This window comes from Euprymna scolopes, chromosome 3 (assembly GCF_053919585.1).
Source record: "Euprymna scolopes isolate OS-2025 chromosome 3, ASM5391958v1, whole genome shotgun sequence".
NCBI classification, from domain to species: domain Eukaryota; kingdom Metazoa; phylum Mollusca; class Cephalopoda; order Sepiida; family Sepiolidae; genus Euprymna; species Euprymna scolopes.
In genome coordinates this window covers 184,205,518-184,227,271 of record NC_136484.1, presented here as the reverse complement: position 1 = coordinate 184,227,271, position 21,754 = coordinate 184,205,518, and the positions used below count along the sequence as shown (strand labels likewise).

Here is a 21,754-nt window from a genome sequence, read left to right as displayed (position 1 = left end):
TTCATGTTTAAATTTTTAACCTAGCAACATACATGTGTTCATATTTCAAGCATTAACATCAAAGTAAAAGCAAACGTTTTGGTTTCGATTTTCGGTGATGGCGTTGAAGTAATTTATTTTTAAATTTTTAAATCATGAGTATATATTGGGTGCAATATAATATAATAATGAATACGAAACTTGCATTAATAAAAATATCATATTTAAGCGTATTTTGCGACCGGCCAATGCCGAGCAGCCCGCTAGTGTGTGTATATATATAGATTGATAGATAGATAGATAGATAGATAGAGAGAGAGAGAGAGAGAGAGAAAGAGAGAGAGAATAACTTAAGAAAATACATGGCATTCCAGCTACACAATATTTTTCGCGTTTCGTCCACGTGAGGATTCGTTAGGCGATTGCATGTAACTGATGTTACGGCGAGTTTTATATATTAAGGTGGTGTTGAGTTTGATAGAAAAACAACGTTTACCTTCAGATAGAAACAAATAAAAATATAGGAAAAATGTGTACATAATAATGTCAACAGAAATAACATTAACGATAATGATAATTATAATAAATAAAGAAATGATTAAAAAGTCTAAACAAAGATATAAGCAAACATATCTAAACACGCCTAGATTAAAACCTAACAAACAAAAAAAATATGACAGATTCCATCTAAGAACGCAGAAAGAAACAAGTGACCATTAGTCTGATAACCGCGATAAGAGCCTTCTATCATGCATGAAAGTTACACACTGTTCAACAAGCAAGATCGGAGATGTGCCACTGAACAACTCATGCTCTTTACCGATCCAAGTTATGAAAACAAGACCATTTTAAGCACCCTCAAAATGAAAATCCAGACGGTTCAACGCCTGAGCGCACAGCCCAGCGACGTTTTCGGCTACAGTTATGTTCTTTGGTGTGGTTTCAAGTCAGGGCCACATCATGCCACCTCAAAAGTCAACACCAACGTGTTCCTGGATGTGCTGAAGAGTGTGATGAGCCCTTGGTGCGATCGTGGGTGCTGGCAGAACTCGGCGTTAACCCACAAGTCCAAATAGACCCAGGTTTAGCTTTAAAAGAATTGCTAGGACTTTGTATCCTTATCTCACCTCCGCTCCTCCCCCGACCTGAACTCGTTGGACTACTTTGTTTGGCTATACGTCGAGAAAATCACCAACATGACCTCCCACAACACAAACCCAGCCTGATCGCCGCCATCTGCGAGTATTTGCCGAGCTACCGCTTGCGCTTGTAGAAAAAATGCATGCTCCCAGTTCCGGACCAGTATTGATGCGTTAATTGAGACTGAAGACAGCTACAATGAATAGATGTCGGCTCTACTACATAATCAAGCTACCTGAATTGATTTTTTAATAAAAATTTGGAAGTCAAGCTGTAGTGTTGTCTTTAGGACGACAAATTTATCATTCCACCCTGTACAGTAGTCATCGTTCAAAAACATATATATATATATATATATATATATATATATATATATATATATATATATATATATATATATATATATAACGACTAATTAACACGATGGCGTTTTAAAAATAAAAATGAAAAAGCGCTAGCTAACCGGGTTTTGTTCCTCGCTTAACAGACAAAATTGAGAAAAAATTGCGATTATAAAAAAATTGTTCATGAATATTGCAGGGGAAAAATATAATTAAAAAATAAATTAATAAATAAACGGGGAAAGAATCACATAGAAATAACAGTAAATCGTAAAAAACATTATTTTTGTTTGTAAAGAGAAGGTCTCGAGCACTTGATAAAAATGATTTTTAGGATGTTTTAATGGAAAGGTAAGTGCGGTTTGCTTAAGGTCATGAACATATCGACATATGAACATTGGTGGTACAAGTATGGTTATTTATAAGGTGCTCGCAGTTATCAGAGCCATATGTATTATTCAGAAGGTCAAGATGAAAAATGCGCATAATGAATCTTTGATGGTACTTATTGTTTTAAACAAAACCTTCGGCGTGGTCATAATGAATCACCAGGATTATGTCAATAAAGTGATTACTATCCTTTAAATTTGTCAAAACGCGACTTGTCAAATGGGTCAAAAGTGGTGTTCTTCCACTCCCGTTTAAAATTAAATGCGGCCTACTAGTTCATCTGTATGGTTTGCCAAAAACTTATAAAAGTGGGGTCCCGTTGAGACCCATATTATAAATGATAGGGTACCCTCAACACAAGTTAGCCAAATAACTGACAAGTATCTTAGAACCCGTTTTGAAACGTTATAGTTCGTTTTGCATTAAATATTCCTTTACTTTTGCCAACGTTATATAAAACTACTTATTTTGAAAATTTATGTGTTCTTTTGATATTTTTAGTCTCTTCACTTGTATCCCAATTCTGGAGACTATTAATATATGTGATGACGCCTTATATCGGACTCAACTTCCAACGCCTCCTATTTCCGAAAATATTTTCGTAGAATTGTATAAAATTCGCCACTATGTCGATGTAATTCAGCTTTATTGATATCATGTACAGTCAGACAGGTCAGTTTCGCCTAAAACGCTGTCAATACTTCTGAAGCCTAATCAGACAAAACATAATTTAGGTTGAAATAATTGTCAGTACAGTCTGGTTGGTCATTTACAAGATCGGTTTTATGCACTTGAAAACTCATCACAGAAATAAGTTCGGAAATATAAAAAATTGACACAAACGAAAACGGATCCTCTTTTTGTTTTTGGAGCGTTTTCTGTTTTTATTTTTGTGTTTTTTCGCTTTTTCTTATATTCTTGTCATTTGTAATCAAATTCCCACGCCAAATTTCTCGCGATCGAAACGTAATTATTCGGGAATCGGAAGGTGCGAATTGTTTGATTGTTGTTAATTAAACATGCGGCAAATTAACATGGATCGACACTTTCGCTTTAGTAAATATAAGATAATGAAAATAGAAGCATAAAATGATAAAGAGAAGAAGACAGTACATAGGGGGAGGTGTGTTGGGGGGGAGGAAAAGAGAAAATGAAAGAACAAGAATTGATTGAGGGACTAACTTTTTCAAATATCAATAACAAAAAGCATACAAGAACATAATACATACATATCAAATATATAACATTGTATTGTCGGGTTTTTAGAGTTTGCGCTCGATGGCAAGATACATATATATATATATATATATATATATGTCTCGTGGTTTAATTTTAAATTCTGAAAAACAACATATAGAGGCATACATTCGATTTAGGAATTTATTGCTTGACAAAGGAATATATAGAAAGGTTTTTTTTTAATTTCCTTAATCCATATCTATATAGCTCTATTCTTAAATATTGAGCTTTTTCTTTTTGGCTAGGATCCCCTTGAAAGTATTACTTCAAGTAATATCTATCAGGATTTTCATCTGAATTCTATCAGTATATTATCTCGCTTATATATATATATATATATATATATATATATATATATATATATATATATATATATATATATATGTGTGTGTGTGTGTGTGTGTGTGTTTGTGTGTGTGTGTGTGAAATATAATGGTTAAGACATCATACAAGTGTAGATGTATATATTTTAAAAAAATAAACTATTTATTAAAAATTCAAATTATAGAGTCTTTATCAGGAAATGCTCGCATTTTTTTTTTACATGTCATCTTGTAAATTTGTTAGCACGGTTTTCAGATGTCAGTGAAAAATGAGGTGTAAATATCTAAGTGCATGGGGGAAGCTTCCTAGTTTGGGTTCTAATAATAATAATAGAATTCACTGTTAGAAAGCACAGTAATTTGGAAATTTAAAATAGAATCGTTATTAGACCAGGCAAATTTCGTTTCTTTAAAAGAAACATTAATATATTACACCCAGGAGACCCGGTCGTAAAATACTCTTAAATGTTTTATTTTGAATAATGCAACATTCGTATTTATTATTATACTATATTGGACCCAATATATAGTGATATATGATTTAAAAAGTCAAATACAACATTTATAATTTGATATGTAAAAAAGAAAATATTAGGAAAAGAAGATTGGTTCGTAGATTACGAGGGAAATAGATCACGTGTTATTTACAAACTAATCTTTTTTTTTCTTTTCTGCATATCGGCATATCTTATAAACACTGGATGCTATTTACTGTTTTTACTGGATTTCGGATTTTATGTCTTTAAACCTTTCCAATTCGCTTTAGAATAAATTTTCCTTCTTTAAACAACAACAAAAAAAAAACTGCATATTTCATTCTTAGTAAAGTCTCTGATGATTTATTTAGTTTACGTCATTCAATGAAGCACATGTAAGAGGTAGTAATTTAAACAATATGAATGTAAATTAAGTGTATATTCCTGTTATTTTAAAGTTATATATATATATATATATGTATATATAACTACTTCATTTACTCACATAAAATTAATATACGTAAGTATAAATTTATGCGTAAACTTTAAGTATTTACTTCAAAAGTGCTCAATACGTAGGTAGAGCTAGTTAGTCAGTTATAAAATATATATCGCAATTAAGCTACACTGAATATCCCGCGTTTCATCCAATCTAGGACTCTTCATAAAGCCTGAAGAGTTCTAGAGTGGATGAAACGCGGAATATTCAGTGTAGCTTAATTACCATATATATTTTATAACTTACTATATATATATATATATATAGATATAAATTCTACGAAAGCGCCAAGCAATGTGCTTAATTATAAGAGAAAAGAAAATATAAGGCATTACGGCATTACATAAGAAAATGAAAACATCGACGCTCTCGGTTTCAAATCTAAACAAAATATCTATAGTTGGTGTCTTATACCGGCCTTTCAGAAGCTACTTTTCATGTTTAGTCTTCCCCAAGGAGATTGATATAAAAATTCAGCATAGTAAGTCAACTATAGATCAATTTTGTTTGGATTTAAAACCGACATTACCGACATTGCCCTAATCTCTTATAATACAAATATATATATATATATATATATATATATATATATATATATATATATATATTTATATATATATATATGTATATATATATATATATATATATATATATATTAAGTAATGTGATTGATAATTTAAAAATCAAATTATAATTAAATTAAAAATCAGTTTCATAAGAAGGAACAACAACAAAGTCAATTATCTGTACGATCGTTTCGGAAATCCGTGCTGTTTATTTGTGGTATACATGAAGTCACGTAGAACAATTATACATAGTTTTTTTGGTAAGCACGGTCTCCTCATCAGCAAATTTAGGAGGATTTCTATTGAATTGAAAAGACACCAAAAATAAACCTTTAAATTATATATATATATATATATATATATATATATATATATATATATATACACTTGCAAGCATACATATATAGATTTGAGTATGGGTTATTGAGAATATTTACTCGCAGCTCTATTCGTTGCAGACACAAACGCGGACACTCTAGACTCAGCGTCACAACGGTTTCTAACTTTCTATTCTTAAGAGGGAAATATATAGAACGAAAAACGATATTCAGGTTTACAACTGATATTTTTTCCTCTCGACACCAACTGTTAACAATCGACTTTAATGAGCAGGGTCCAGATTTATCCTTGCCGCCTAAAAAACCTTGTAATGGATGTTGAACGAGAGGAAATCCTGTCAGGAGACAAAAAGCATATAAAAAATTATTCTTAGAGTAGGAAAATTCCAACTTTTGGTTGTTTTCCGCCATACAAATTCTGTAAATGCAGAAATAGATTACAGAAAGACAAAATACCATACATAGCTTTCTTATATCTATCCATTCTCACGGACAGTCATGTTCTCGACCCGTCTCCCAGATCGACAAAATCAGCTAGCCTCACTTCTAGACCTATTTCTTATCACAATTCTAGAGGATTGTTTAACAAATGCCTATTGCTCACTCGGGAATGCTGACCACGTTGTGATACTGGTAGAAACCACTCTAAACTCTTGACTCTAAGTTAAAGAGCCATTACTCAAAACGACGAGGTACTTCAAAATAGCTTACTAGGAAGCCATTTGGAATCATATCATGGAGTAGTATACGTTCTCTTTCCGCAGAACTGTGTACAAATGAGGTTACAGAATGGCTCCAAGCAGCAATTGAAGCACCACATATTTTCTCACGGAAATTCTTTAGCAAACCCTACTATAGGATTCGAACCTCAGACCATATGGTTTTTTTTAAAAAGAAGTCATTACGTATCAAGGTTCAGAGACCACTCGAGAATAAGGATTAATGAGCATCAGTAGTCAATGGGAAAATATCGCAGTAAGAGTTGGAAATTTAGTAAATTGGATTACTTAATAGGAAGGTTCATCAAGAATTGTTCATGTTGTACTTAAAGTACGACTATATTGTAGTCAGTTGTGAAGCAGGAAATGGAACAGAGTTCTACAGGCGTACAGTCCTAAGACAGAAGCTTTGTTAATGGAATTTACGTTTAGGTTTTGGCAAAAATGAAGAGTGGAGGAAATTAACAATAGTGGTTTCAGCTAGCCCACGTTTTTCATGAAAGTCTTGCTAGAGGGGCTCATATATTGGAGTACTTGCCATGAAAATAAATATAAAGCAGAGACAGGCTCTTCTGTGGGAAAGATGTTGCAGGGAAGAAAAATAGTATCCCCCACAAGACTAAGAAGTCTATTTTTAACTCTGTCAAGGCAGAATATGGTGTTTCTCCCACCATTTTTTCAGCGACTTTGGCAGTGGATTTGATGTACGTATTCCATTTCAGATCAGGAGTAAATGGCAGACTCAGAAGCTTGTCAAAACCCAAGGCCTCCCCAAAACGGGAGCTATTCATTTCAATTTATGCCAGACGGGAATCAGAGCTTTGATGATGTAAAGATAGAAGCGTCGTTTAAAATTAACCAGACACCTCTTCCCCATTGCACCAGGTGATCAAGATCAGAGGAGAGAGAATCAGAGAACTTTTTAAGGCCTTTGAAGTATTGCCATAGATGGTAGTATCGTCCGCATAAATGTCTACAAATAATCTTAGGATGTGATTTGGGATATCATTGATGTAGATTTGGAAGAAAGTTGGGCCCAGGATGCAACCTTGAGGGACTCCATCATTAATACTGTGAGCTTCTGATTTCTATCCATCAATCACCACTCATATGAATCTATCAAAGTGAAATGTTTTCGTAATTGAGAAGACATTTCTAGTAATACCGTAGCTAGAGATTTTGTGGAGTAGACCTTTATGGCATACTCTATCAAAGGCTTTTGATATGTCATGAGCAATTGCCCTAGAAAGGAAGCCTCCGATAGTTCTATGAGATATAACTATAAGTACATCTGCTGTAGATCTAGCAGTACGGAAACCATATTACATCTCACTAAGAAAGTTATTTTTGCTGAGGTGATTGACTATGTCTCTATTTAACAAAGATTCCAGCAACTTATTCACGACACACAGAAACTGATTGGTCTGTATTGAGAGGGGGATGCCCGATTGCCTGAAATACTGATAATGTTTTCCAGAGTGTTCGGAAGCAAGTCTCCTTAAGACAACGCTTAAAAAGCTTTGTAAGTATGGGAGCTTGTTCTGGTTGAAGCTTTTTTCGGCACTATAATAGGAATGCCGTCAGAGCCAGTTGCTTTACTCCAATCGACGTTTTTGATTAGCTTGGCAACATCAGGTACAGATATTGTATATCTCATAGCTTGTCTTCAGACACAGGAGGAAATACAGAGTTGAAGACCCTGGTCGCATAGGGTAGAATTAGCTGTTACAGAAATACACCAAATTTACATTATAACATGGATTTCACATAAGGAAATATTGAATATTTTAAGATATGATTATGATGAAGTTGGTAATGACGTGAAGTGAGGAGCTAGACGTGCTTAGTTCGAATCCAGACGTTTCGATAATACAAGTTTCACTTATAGATGTTGGTAACCTTCATATAGTCCCACTTATTGGTATCGAAACCAATGACGGTAAAACCAATGAAAAGAGTCGACTTGAGAGTATCGAAAAAGTGATTCATACGTATTTATGTTTAGCGAATATTTTAGCTGGTAGTTTAATAAGATATATATGTATTTTGGCAGCCCATAATTCAGCGTTGAATCCAAATTATGTCCTAGAAGGTATTTATGTGCGTGTTAGAGAGTAAGAGGAAGAGAAAACAGAACAAACTATAAAGAAACGAAACGAAATAAAAAAAAAGAAAAGGAGGGAAAATGAGTTCGTATTAAAAAAAATCCCCTTCATAAGAGTTATATCTATGCTAGCCTGGAATGATATCATTAAAACACAAAATGATCCGAGTTATAATTTCGTTGGCCTCCTCGCAGCACTGGAGTGGATGGAGTTGGCATTAATACAGAAACTAACTCGTCAAGAAAGAACTTATGGAATGTATTGGGTGAGTAGTAACCGATAATGAGATGTCGCCATACACATATAGGTTGCTGAAGAAACGCAATACAGTTCTGTTCAATAGAGGGAAGGGAAACGAACACATGATGCAAAAATAAGTTGGATAAAGAAACGGCAGCGTCCGGGTTGGCGGATTAACTACCTCGGCTGCAATAGCTGGCCATTGGCCAGAGTTTCGGCTAAAATGGAAATTCCTCCTGTTAAAGGGGTTTTAAAAAAGCGGTTCGTATTCGATATGACGCATACAAAGCGTATAATACGTGACAAAACGATTTCAGTACATTAAACCATTCATTTATCTGACACATAATAAAATTATTTTCTTTGATTCACTCCAGGCAAACACTTAGGATGACTTTAATTATTGCTATAAATTCACATAATGGCCTTCATGTTTCGCCTTTAATTCACATAGTCTTTTACATCCCAGTAGCAATCTGCTAGGACGTACAGCGCTATGTGAATTAATGGCGATACGTAAAGGTCATCTTAAGTGGAAAATTGTACAGCAAGGTGTTTGTTGGCATTACATTAAAAGTTCTACGAGTTGGTACAATCTGCGAAATCGTAATCACCAATGGAATTCCAAAAGCAAGCAATACTTGGTAGAAAAACCTTTCGGCATTTAGGGACCTCTAATATAAAAAGGTGCGATTTTACTTAGTGTAACATTGACGTCAGCGGTAAAAAAAATGACTATAAAAAGGAGAAAAAGAGGACGATCACGTTAGATTCGCGGATGAGGTCCGCGAGCAAGTTCAAGAAAACGATCACGCGAGAATGAGGAAATAAATGTCGTTGTACATAAAAAAGCGAGTTGAAGTTCTTTCCTATTCTTTGTCTACTTTCCAAATGAGGTCACAACGTGTTGGTTCTCGGACAACGTTACACCCATCGATGTCTTTACATGTTCACATATTTACATGCTTCTTATGAGGGGTAGATTCGTTACAAGGTTGATTTAATGTAGAGGACATTTAAGCTCTCCTAAAAAGTAAGAACTTTGGAAATACAAATTTCTTAGCTCAAAAAGATTTATCTCCCCTTACTTGAGGTGAGAATACTAAAATAGTACTGGATAATGCCTGCATGCTTGTATCCATACCGTATATCAGTCTATTACTTATGTCGTGCTCTATCTAGAATGGTTAGAATCCCCGACTTTAAAAAAAACAATCGAGTTTCAATCTCGTTTCGAAACGCTTGCTTGTTTAGTACCATTGAAGAGCTATGCTACAGCGAAAGATTGCTATATATGCTCCCGTTAATTGGTCGAACACTATGGTAAGTAAAATCGCAAACGTTAGCGATAATGCAAATATCATCGGTAAAACAAATAGAGAATTCGTCGTTGATTGAGATTATATATTAGAGAGATTGAGATATGATTTACTCGTGGTACATAACTGACGACTGACTGGTTATAATTGTCGACTACTAACAACTGTAGAGATCCAAACCTTACTAAAAGCGTAAGATACTAGGTTGGCGCAAAACTGATGTCGTTTATATATATATATATATATATATATATATATATATATATATATATATATATATATATATATATATATATATACATTTAAAGGAGATTAGAACAATAGTCTCAAGAGCTGATGTAACTTTTCGTAACTAATTCTACAAATAAAAATTATGAAAAAGCAATTAAAGCTCTACATAAATTATTTAAAAATTATGGACTTAGTATAAAAATCGACCCTAATAAAAAAATTGTTAATTTCTTAGACATAACCTTAAATCTTGAGAATTCTACCTTTGAACCCTATCATAAACCTAACCAATCACTACTATATGTCCACAATCAATCAAACCACCCTAAATCAATATTAAAATCAATAGTTCCCAATATCGCTTTAAGAATTTCTAGACTGTCTTCTACTAAATCCATATTTATCAAAAATGAAAAATATTACAATGAGGCCCTTAAAAACTCGGGATATAATTCACAAATTAAATTCATAAATAAAAATGATAGAAACATAAACTGCATTGAAAATAAACCTATTAAGAGCGTAATAACATATGATATGGCAATGTCTTCCCGTATGCGAGTTAAGAAAAATAACCAAGAGACAAAAAATGATAAAACCAAACCACAAATATTAGATAATAATACAAATAAATAGCAAACCAAAACCCGTAAACGTAAGAATAGACATAAGGAGACCCTATGGTTCAACCCTCCATATTCCAAAAACCTAGAGACAAACATAGCCAGAGAATTTTTTAAAATATTAGATAAGAACTTTAAAGCCCCATAGATATAATTAAATTTTCAATAATAACACAATTAAAGTCTTTTACTCTACTATGCCTAACCTTCATCAAAAAATAATTAGCTCTAATAATAAGAAAATTAATAAGCTACAAAATACAACTATACAAAATATATCAGACTGTAACTGTAGAAGAAAAAATAAATGTCCCCTCCAAGGCTCATGTAAAATTAAAAATGTTATCTATAGCTGCACAGTATACAAAATCTCCACATCTACATGAACCTATTAACAGCCATAACTCAACTACCAGATTAAATAATAACACCAACTTAAACCAATCTACCGATCAATTACAAATCAACCCACCATATAATAATCCAGAACCAGACCTAACGGAAAATAATCACAATAAGCAAGAGGTAATATATTTTGGTTCCACATCTGGCCTAATAAAACACAGAATTTCAACGCACAAACATTCTTTTAAAAATAACTCTCTGTCAAACCAAACTACTCTATCCAACTATATTTGGCAACTGAAAACTAGCAATATTTCTTTCAACTTAAAATGGCGAATAATTGAGACTTGCAAATCATATAAACCAGGAGATAAATTTTGTGCACTATGTACAAAAGAGACCCTAAAAAATTTAAAATATGAAGATATAAAAAATGCAACCACACTATTAAATTCAAGGCAGGAACTAATATTTACATGCAGTCATAAACGTTAATTTAAATTTAATAAATATAAACCACCTTAAATCATTAAAAATTACTTATTAGTAAAAATAGATTACAATTTTTTTAAATAAATTAAGTTAGACTAATTATCCCCCTTACACCCTTTTAATAAAAAAGTAAAGAAAATATGACAATTATCTCCCCTTACAACATGTAATTACACAAACAACATTCGAAATATAAACCGTAGCGTCTTTAAATCAAAAGTACGCTAACGGAAATAATTTATTGCACGGGCATCCCACCTTTTAAAATGCATCATTCAATAAGGTAAAAAGCTATAGCAAACATCTAAATGAGTATTTTAACCATAGTTCCTGATTTCAAAAGGCGAAAAATTAAAAGGTAAATTTCTCTATATATTTTTATGTATATACCTGTATTTCTATGTATATGTATATATGTGTGTCTATTTTTTCATATATATGCATGTATATATTTGTAATGTGGTACTTAAAGCAAACTTATAATTTAAATTCAAATCTATATTTTACGCTATTTTTTTCCATCTCTAACCCATATTAATTTTCTTATAAATTTTAAATCCAGACCTTTGATTCCATTTTTTTTCAGATACATCTGCCTTACTTTTAATGCTAGGTTTATTTATGGTGTCTTTTAAATTTAATAAAAAACCCTTCAAAATTTGCTGACGAGGAGACCTTGCTTATTAAAAAACTATATGTAACTATTGTACGTAACTTGATGTCTACCACAATAAAAAGCATTGTTTTCCGAAACTATCGTACAGATAATTGATTTTGTTGTTGTTCCTTATGAAACGGTTTTTTAATTTAATTATAATTTGATTTTTAAATTTTAAATTATCAATCACATTACTTAATATATATATATATATATATATATATATATATATATATATATATATATATACATATATAGTTGGACGTCAAAAACATTATTTTTGCATCAACCTGATATCTAGCTGTTACATTTTACTCTCCTTAATATGATGTTACATATGCAGCTATTCCATACACTAATCCGGACTACACCTGGTAACCCTGATAGTAATACAATTGTTTCTAAGTGTTCCGAATTTTTTTTAAAATAAACATTTTTATTCATGCAATTTTTTCTGACAATTTAAAATTTTTCCTTGGTAATAAATACAAGATATTTTTAAAAACCTCTTCAGCGAATATTATCAAACTAAATCAACAAAATAAACTAATAACATCAGAGTTTTTCTTTTCATTTTAATTATATATAATTTTTGCTGCTTATACAAAATAAGAACCGTTCTATCGTTAAAACCTCCCGGTAGTTTACGTAAAATAGCGGAAGATGGCAAAAAATTTTTTTTTAATAAAATTACATTATTTCTGTCATTAAGAAGATAATTCAATTGAAAATTAATTGTAAAAAAGAAAAACAATGTTTTTGTTGTTCGAAGAAAATACATTGACGAATTAAATGTAAAATTTTTACAAAACTTTCAAAAAATTAAAATTAAATAAAATAAATAAAAACACTTATTACAAATATTTTTTATTAATAAATACTTATGGTTTGAATAATAAACAAAATATTTGTAATTTTTATATATGAATTTTTGTTTTTATGATTGTTTTATTTTTAAGTAAAATGAAGATAATTAATTTTTTTTTCAAAGAAACCAAGGAAAAGAAAATGAATGTTTTATTTAATGTTGGTTGTTGCGATTTCCTGGATTCAGCGTTTCGACACCTTTCGGCGTTTTACGTAACTTTCCGCAAAATACCGACGATAGCCCTGTCATTATTTTACAAAAGTACCCATTTGTTTCATAAATCGGACAGATAAAAATAATTTGAGATTGCATCATTATGTAAGTCAATTCTAATGAAATATTAGATGACATGAAAAAATTATGTTATTTATTTTATATTTGTACTTTGATTAAACAATAAAAACAAAACAAAATGTATATAAAGAAAGAAACAGATTGTTAAGTCACATTATTTCATATTTCTTCCTAGTCCTTACCTAATTGATGTACTCATTTTCAGGTCATCACATTATTACAATGTCTTAATGTTAAGTTTGCAGGTTGAAACAAGTAACGTAGAAAGCAATACAAATGACGACTCAACAAACAAAGATAGATCAAATAAGAAGTGTATTAGGAAAAGGTATATTTACAGGATATTTACATAATGGTGTCAAATAAGAGAGTCTTTGCTGGAGAAACATATCTGCTCTCGGCGGCCTTCGGTGGCTTCTGGTGAACACACACTCAGACTAACTGAGTCTTCCTATTTATGTGTAATTACTATCCACATATGCAAATGAATATGTGCCACCACAACACTTAATAACGTTGTTAGTGTTTAATGCATTAATGTTTTATTCACTAACTTCTTATTTTAATAATTGTATATTTAAAAAGTAAAATCAATTATCTATTTATAAGTTATTATTATTATTATTATTATTATTATTATTATTATTATTGTCTCACATGGACCTTTCACACAAGTCAGCAAACGATCGGTTTGGAGATCTGTGGTGTTCTCTGGAAGCTGAGTGACAACAAGTCTCGCCAGACGTCAAGCTCTCTCCACCTCCTTCGATAGCATTTGCAAATAAATTTGCGTCATCGCAACAGCCTCATACCATTGATTTCTGTCTGGTAGTGGCCATTGGTTTATAATGAAATTTGAGTGGCACTAAGCCTCCCCACGATCCCAGCTCTCTTTCCATTTATCCAGCGGAGGTCTGGCCAGCGCTCTCTCATCGGTCTTTCCATCCTCCTTGATCCTTCTCGGCTCTTTGGTATCACTTTTCTATTGGGGGGGGCGATGATGAAACAATGGGGGCGTGCATGATGGTGGTGTAGAATTGTAGATATACAGCTTCGGCGTTCTTCATTCTCTGTAACGCTTCTTTGTTATATTGTCTTGTGTTATTCCCCACATTCTAGAGTTTTCCTTATTATTTCAGCCGTTTTCATTATCGTTAGGCGTTGTATTTTTGCAGTTATTCCTCTGATTCCGATTTCTGACATTTTTTTCGCGGTTCCCTAAGACGTTGGGAAGGGGGAACCAGCTCCCCATAAAAAGGGGAGTAGCAATTGTCTGATACAAGGGGGTTCCCCCACATTGATCAAACTTCATTGCTTTTGTGGAAGTGCCTAGCACGAGTGCCAGGTATTTTGTTTATGATACGGATCCAGTTTCGCTTTTTTTATACTGAAAAGCCAAAGAAAGACCAGAAGAAATATCGTGAAAATAGCGTATGAAAGTCGTTGAAATAAAAGATAGACGCAACCCCCTGCGTAAATCGTAGATATAATGTTGACAGTATATAAAAAGTTTTAAGAATGAGTGACTTCACCGAGCACCCCCTTGACAAAAGCCTTTGCCGAACATACACAAAAAATACACACACACACACATACATACATACAAAACACATTAATATATATAGGTTATAATTATGGATATTATTTTTATTAATCATCGTCGTCATCCTAAGTATTATAATTGTAATAAATATTTAAAGATAGCATTAACTACGATAGTAATATTTTAAAACTTTCTTATTTCTTCTTCTTCTTCTTCTTCTTCTTCTTCTTCTTCTTCTTATTATTATTATTATTATTATTATTATTATTATTACTATTATTATACAACAATTTTAAATAATAACGTCTTTAAGTTAAACACCCCGAAAGAACTCATTGAATTTTATTAAAATTACCGATAGGCTAATAACCCTTGCATTTTAAAACAAATTCAATATATACACAATTCATCACATTTGGTTTAAAATACTTCTATTATAGGATTTATAAAACATCTCTTTGCATCTGATTTATCTCCTCTTATATCTCCTGTTAAAAATGGCTTTAAATATAGGGAAGCTCCAAATCTTTGAGTACATTTTTAAAATTAATATTAAAAAAAAACAACTGATTCATTTAATGCAAAAATTCAAAGAAGATTGGCGCAATACACAGGCAATATCTAATTTCTATACTGCGTCGACAGAAATAACGATATTATTCATAGGACGAAAAGAATTTTTTTTCGGAGTAAACATTTCCACTAGTTTTCACTAATTATTAGCCAAATTCTGAATCATAAGTGAAACATAAATAAATCATAATGAAATGAAAAGTCATAAGTCAAAGTCATATGTGAACATACACAAGACATGACAGTATACGCAGAATTCAAATTTCCAGCAACATAATTTCGGTAATATTCTGATACATTCCAAAAGTGCTCGATTATACACTACATTAGTAATTAACAGAGCTGTTACACACGCACACATACACACACTCATACGTATACACACTCAAACATATATATGTATATATATGTGTGTGTGTATTATAAGCGTTGTGCTTACATAAACAAGTGTAGGTTTCTAAAAGACGTAACTATAGTCCAAGAAAGATCTCGTTTGTCGATTTCCCGGGGAATGAAAACCTTTCTCTGTAGCTTATTGGCATATGTTTCTTCTCATTAATATATATATATATATATATATATATATATATATATATATATATATATATATATATATATATATGTGTGTGTGTGTGTCTGTGTGTGTGTGTGTATGTATGTGTGTATTGAAGGAAAGAAAAAGAGTTAAAGTGAATGAAAGAGAGAGGGAAAGAGAGAGAGAGAGATAGAGAGAAGGGCGGGCGAAAGGTAGACAGATTAACATAAAGTCACTTACCTATGTTATAGCAGAACATAATCCACATTTCAATATCAGAAATGTTAAATAAACCCAGCGAAGTTGCATCAAATCGTAATACATCGATAAACGATTTCCGCAAGGTATATCAAGAAAGTTTCATGTCTCATAGCAACTAAAAATTAAATAAAAAAACAAAAAAAATTAAATTATGTTTGGATATCAAAAAGAATTCCATAATTAAACACACGTGCGCAACTTTCGAAACTTCTAAGCGGTGGTTTGTAGTCATTTATACAAGTTACAACACTTTATACGTGGTGGTGTCGACGTGTACATGCAGTTTGGTAAAAATCCAAGTAAGAATTTCGGATCAAACGAATATATATATATATATATATATATATATATATATATATATATATATATATATGTGTGTGTGTGTGTGTGTGTGGTTGGTTGGTTGGTTGGTTTTGTTTTATGGCATATCAACCCTGTTTAAGTTATTTATTAATGCAGAATCCAGTTATTTTTAAGAATTTTTTAAAAATAGAATATATATATATATATATATATATATATATATATATATATATATATATATATCAAGTCGGCTTCTATTTAATCCATAGTTGGGACCCTAACAGCTACTACCACTTCGGGTCAGAGTGGACCTGGGAGCACTGGCAATTACAGGGTGGCTCCACACTCCCCAAAGCCCAGAAGCTGGGGCCTCACTATCGGATATAGTTTAAGGTCGCGTGTGTGTGTGTGTGTGTGTGTGTGTGTGTGTTTATACATATATATAATGTTTTTGTGTTTTTATCTTTTTCTCACATGTAATTTCAACAGTATCTATTTATACTTCGCATGTTATAAATACCCTATATTATTGCTACACAAATATGAGTTTTTATATTTTTATGTGAAATATGTCATACGATGAAGTACTTTTGCCATATTTGGGGAGGTTCCGCACAGAGCCACCTTTTTTGTTTTGACAAAATAAAAAAAAACGAAATCTAGTGGGGTGTGTGTCTCTACATTCATTATTTCCCAGAAGGCATATTGCTAGACTTTCTCTGTTCTACCTTCATTTTCAGGATAGGTGCTTGACTGAGCTTTAATCTATGTTTCTCCCGGCAAATAAAATCACAAGAAGAATCGTCTAGATATAACCTCCTTTTAATATCTTGCTTTCCCCTTCTGCGTGATTAAAACTAAATGGGTCCTGGTCTCTTACGTAGAATTACCGGTCCGTGGAGCACAATATCCTCTTGTTGAGGCGTTCTTAAATAAATAACTTCTGCCTAATCATTGATGTGTTATCTCATCATCCAACTAACGCAATCATTAACCAATACCCTCGCGTAGCCTTTTAGCCTTAATAAGTCGTGACTGTTTTTCGTTTCTGAATTGTTTTTTTAGATGAGAATTGATTATAATTCAACCTTTAGGAGAATATCAATTTCACAATTCATTTTTCCAAGTACTCTAATCGCATCGCCACGTGTCCTTGCTTACAGTTCTAGCACAGGTTTTAAACCTATTTATATTTTTAGTTGTTAATATCATTATTTTTTTAGTAATAATAATTATTACTACATGCTAGTATATGTGTATGTATGCATATATATATGTGTGTGTGTATATATATATATATCTCACTTTTTTCTTCATCCTATTCTCTCTGCTTCACTTTTTGTTACCAAGTAAGATCTATGACTTGTAGTTTTATTAAATACTTTTGCAAGCACAATCCAATCCTGCATTTTGCTAAATCCTACTCTCTGATGAGAAGGAAACTCCGCGTATTAAGAAGTATCCACTTATTTAGTGCTTCCTTTTTAAAATTAAATAGGTTTTTACTCTTTTTCAAAGTGTTTTTTTAACATGGTTTATTAACTTCTTTATATATATATATACATATATATAAATACTCAAAATATAATAGATACTCAAAACGTAATACCGTGTTACATACTCCAATACAAATACAAATCTCACAGTGTAAGAGGCAATTTTTAATTTACTCTTCTATTCCAGCACCTTTTAGGCCGAAAATGTACCTCTTTTTTCCATATTTCATTCGAATGTTTTTTCTTTTTTATGTTTCGCTAATTTTTAATTTATTCGCACATCGAAGTTACTACAGGTCTCTCTTTCACGCCATTATAACAATGATCATATATTATTATACTGCAGTCAGAAATAAGTTGGGTTGTTTTAAAACAGTTTGTCATTTAAAAATTGTCTTCGGCTATTTTTAGTGTAATGTCCGGACAAACTAAGGAAACAACTATCGAACTATTATACCGATTTGCATTATTTAGATTCAGCGACTGTTCTCATCTTGAGTGTGATTTTCACAACATAACCTCCGACCTCCTTTAGGTGTATCCTGTCGATCTCAATGTTAAAGAGTTGTCTTCTGTTTGCTGCAGATTCTCCGCAGACGCAGGGACAGAACGACCCTTAGGCCGCCAGTTGTTGGAGAAGATGCCATCCCGGATTTTACCTGAGACCTGTTAGCCGAACTTCGATTCAGATACCGTTGGGTGTCAAGCCAATTCACTTTGGGAGGCCCTACCAGGAACCGAAGTTCCCGACGGCATAGCTCTGACACTACCTGTTTCACCATCCTACCACGATGAGGAGGGATTGGACTTATATGCGCATACATGTTTTAATGGAATCCAAATTCAAAGAGATCCCAATTCATCAAACCAAAAAAGGAGCGATATTAAAACGAGAGTCAAGATTACATTGTTTTTTTTTTATAAACATGAGGTCATTAGTTTTAAAGACCGTGAAAAATTATTAAATATAAATATAGAATCATCTATTAGCTGCAGAAACTTTGGAGGCTACGCTTTAAATAATATATAAAAAACGAATAGTGATCCCCTCATAGTAAGAAAACTATAATTAATAACTCCTAACTTCCTATATCTAAATTAATTTATAAATCAACCAAGATAGGAGATAAAAGGATTTAAAGTAGTCCCGATACACCACAAATTAATAATTTCTAAAAACTGACAAACCTCTAATTAATAACTACTCATCGAAAAGCGTCGAAAAATAGCTAGCATAAATAACTTTGCTCAATTTGGGAAAGAGCCATTATCTTATTACCCCTCAACAGCACCTCAAGCGCTTCCTTTTAATACTAAACTAAACGAACAAAAACACAACACTAATTGGATAAAGGTGAGTGCATTTTGCATACTAATTAAACACCAAAAACGATTAATTAAAATAATCTACGCGTCCAACACTCTTGTAACTGAATTGTTGATATGTACCCGCGAGAAGTATTATCGTAAAGCAGCATTACATAAGGAAACCAACAACATAATTGATCCAAAATGATAACTAAGTACTCTAACTAGAAGGCTTTGGGAACGGAATGCCCACTAATATAGGAATTATATATACTAGTATGTACTTGTCTGCATGTATATGGCATGGAAAACCTATCCCTATAACGAAACATTTATATTCAGTTATATTTCTATTCTAGTATTGAAGAAAAGTTAGACGACCCAAATGAAAGAATGACAACCATCGACATTAAGTTAAAATATAGATATAAAAACCTTTGCCTGTGTAATTACTTCAGACACCGCGGTAGCGGGAAATATAACTCGCAGTATACCACCTTTATTTCAATGATATAAAAATATGACTCGCAGTATGCCACCTTTATTTTAATGATATAAAAAGGCCTGTATATTTGTACACTGACTGTTAATTTGACCATATGGATATATACTTTATAAATAAACAAATAAATAAATAATTTAAAAACGAGAAACAAATAAACGGATCAAAAAGAGAAGGATGGCGCAAAAATAAAAAAATAATTTCGTCTTTTAACGCTCAACTTCAAAAGATAATAACTCCTTTCATAACAAACTTATTTAATCGAAAAAAACAAAAGCGATCAGAATCCACACATTTTCGCCAACGAAAAACAAGTTTATTAATCCCATTAGCATAGAAATCCGGAGTTCTGAAAGCTATGAAGTCATTGAAGGCCGATTTGGCATGATCAGAGCTTTTGAAGCATTTTTCGCGCAGGAAGATGCTTGAGATGCTTGAAAAAGTGATAATCAGTGGGCGAAAGGCTCGGTGAATATGGCGGATAAGGCAGAGCTCGTAGCCTAATTCGTTAAGCTTCTGCAGGATCAGTTGAGTAACGTGTGGGCGAGCATTGTCATAGAGGAAAATTGGTCCCTTCATACCGACAAATCTCGGCAACATACGTTGGAGCTTCTATTATATTTCGTCAATTTGTCGGCAGTACTTCTCCGCCGTAATCGTTTCGTCCGGATTCAAGAAGCTATGATGAATGAAACCGGCCGCAGGTTACCAAACAGTCACCATAACCTTTTTTGTGTGCGATTTCAGCTTCGGGAAATATTGTGGAACTTCGCCTGTTGTCATAGAGGATCCACTTCTCATCACACGTCACAATCCGCTCGAGAAATAGGTCGTTTTTGTTGCGCAGTAGTAGTGAAGAATACACCTGAAAAGGACGATTTTTTTTATTATCATTCCATTCATGCAGCATCCATTTATTACATTTTTTGACTTCCCTATTTGCTTTAAATGGAGAACGACTGGTGAGTAGTCGACCTCGTGTGGTTTTACAGGGACCGGCTTCAATTAATGCTTTCAAATGTTCGTTATCAACCACAGTCTTCATCTTCGAGGCTCTTGTAACCATTGCGAAATTTCTTGAACCACGTTGTTCCACACGTTCGTTAGTTGTTCCTGGGAAAACACATCATTGATATTACGAGCTGTCGGCAGCTTTTTGGCCTATTTTGAACTGAAACAAGAAAATCGTGCGGGTTTGAATTTTGTTCATGCTGTCAAAAAGCCTACAGAAAATGAAACGACAAACCTTTAATAGCTACAACTGTAGAACGGTAACGAATAACACGATTCTGTAGAGCAAAATACGCGCTTCCAAATGATATATGAAATGGTTATATATATATATATATCAATGAAATAATTCAGAAATCATATATATAAGTAACATATGTAAGGAAACAATATTGTTTTTGCACCAACCTAATAAATAGAGCTTATCAATAAAACAAATGGATAAGTCGCAACCAGAAAAAAAAACAATAAAGATCTAAGATAGGGAAGTAACAGTGATGGGGGTATAATATTACTTTATATCAATGAGAAAACCTAGGCCAATAAACAACCGCCAAGTAAAAATAATACAAATACCTTCTCGCTGCGATAACTGGACTACACGGGATCGTACTTCCCCCTCTTCTTCACTCCACCCTACTCTCTTTCTTCACCACACCTCTCTCCAAAACCTCTACCGCTCAGATTCACAAAGTATACACCATACATTCCTTAAGAGCATAAACCCCGCCCGAATATATTTCTATATCATTCCTTTTTTGGTTTGATAAAGTGGTTTCTTTGAATGAATTTGTATTCCACTGAAACATGTATGCACATATATAACCAATAATGTATGTATGTATATATATATATATATATATATATATATATATATATATATATATATATATACCATATTTCAGAATTGAGCATTCATATTTTGTTTAAACAAAATCAATACATCAAGGAATAGATTGATAGTAACAAATAGTGTATTTGATCGTTAGTTACAATTGTTTCAATACTATTCGGACAATTCCAAACCCTATATTAGT

The 21,754-nt window shown here is 32.5% G+C and overlaps 1 protein-coding gene across 2 annotated transcripts in view; it reads right to left on the bottom strand.

Annotated features, from left to right (window-relative positions):
• LOC145260338 (uncharacterized) overlaps nucleotides 1-21,754 on the bottom strand; it is a 1,155,262-nt gene that overhangs the window by 211,963 nt on the left and 921,545 nt on the right. The window contains exon 6 of one of the 2 annotated variants that reach the window (XM_080118258.1): nucleotides 16,077-16,212. The exons of the other annotated variant lie outside the window; for it this stretch is intronic. The gene's annotated coding sequence lies outside the window, so the exon portion shown is untranslated. The remainder of the gene's footprint in view (nucleotides 1-16,076; nucleotides 16,213-21,754) is intronic. 2 annotated transcript variants of the gene reach the window in all.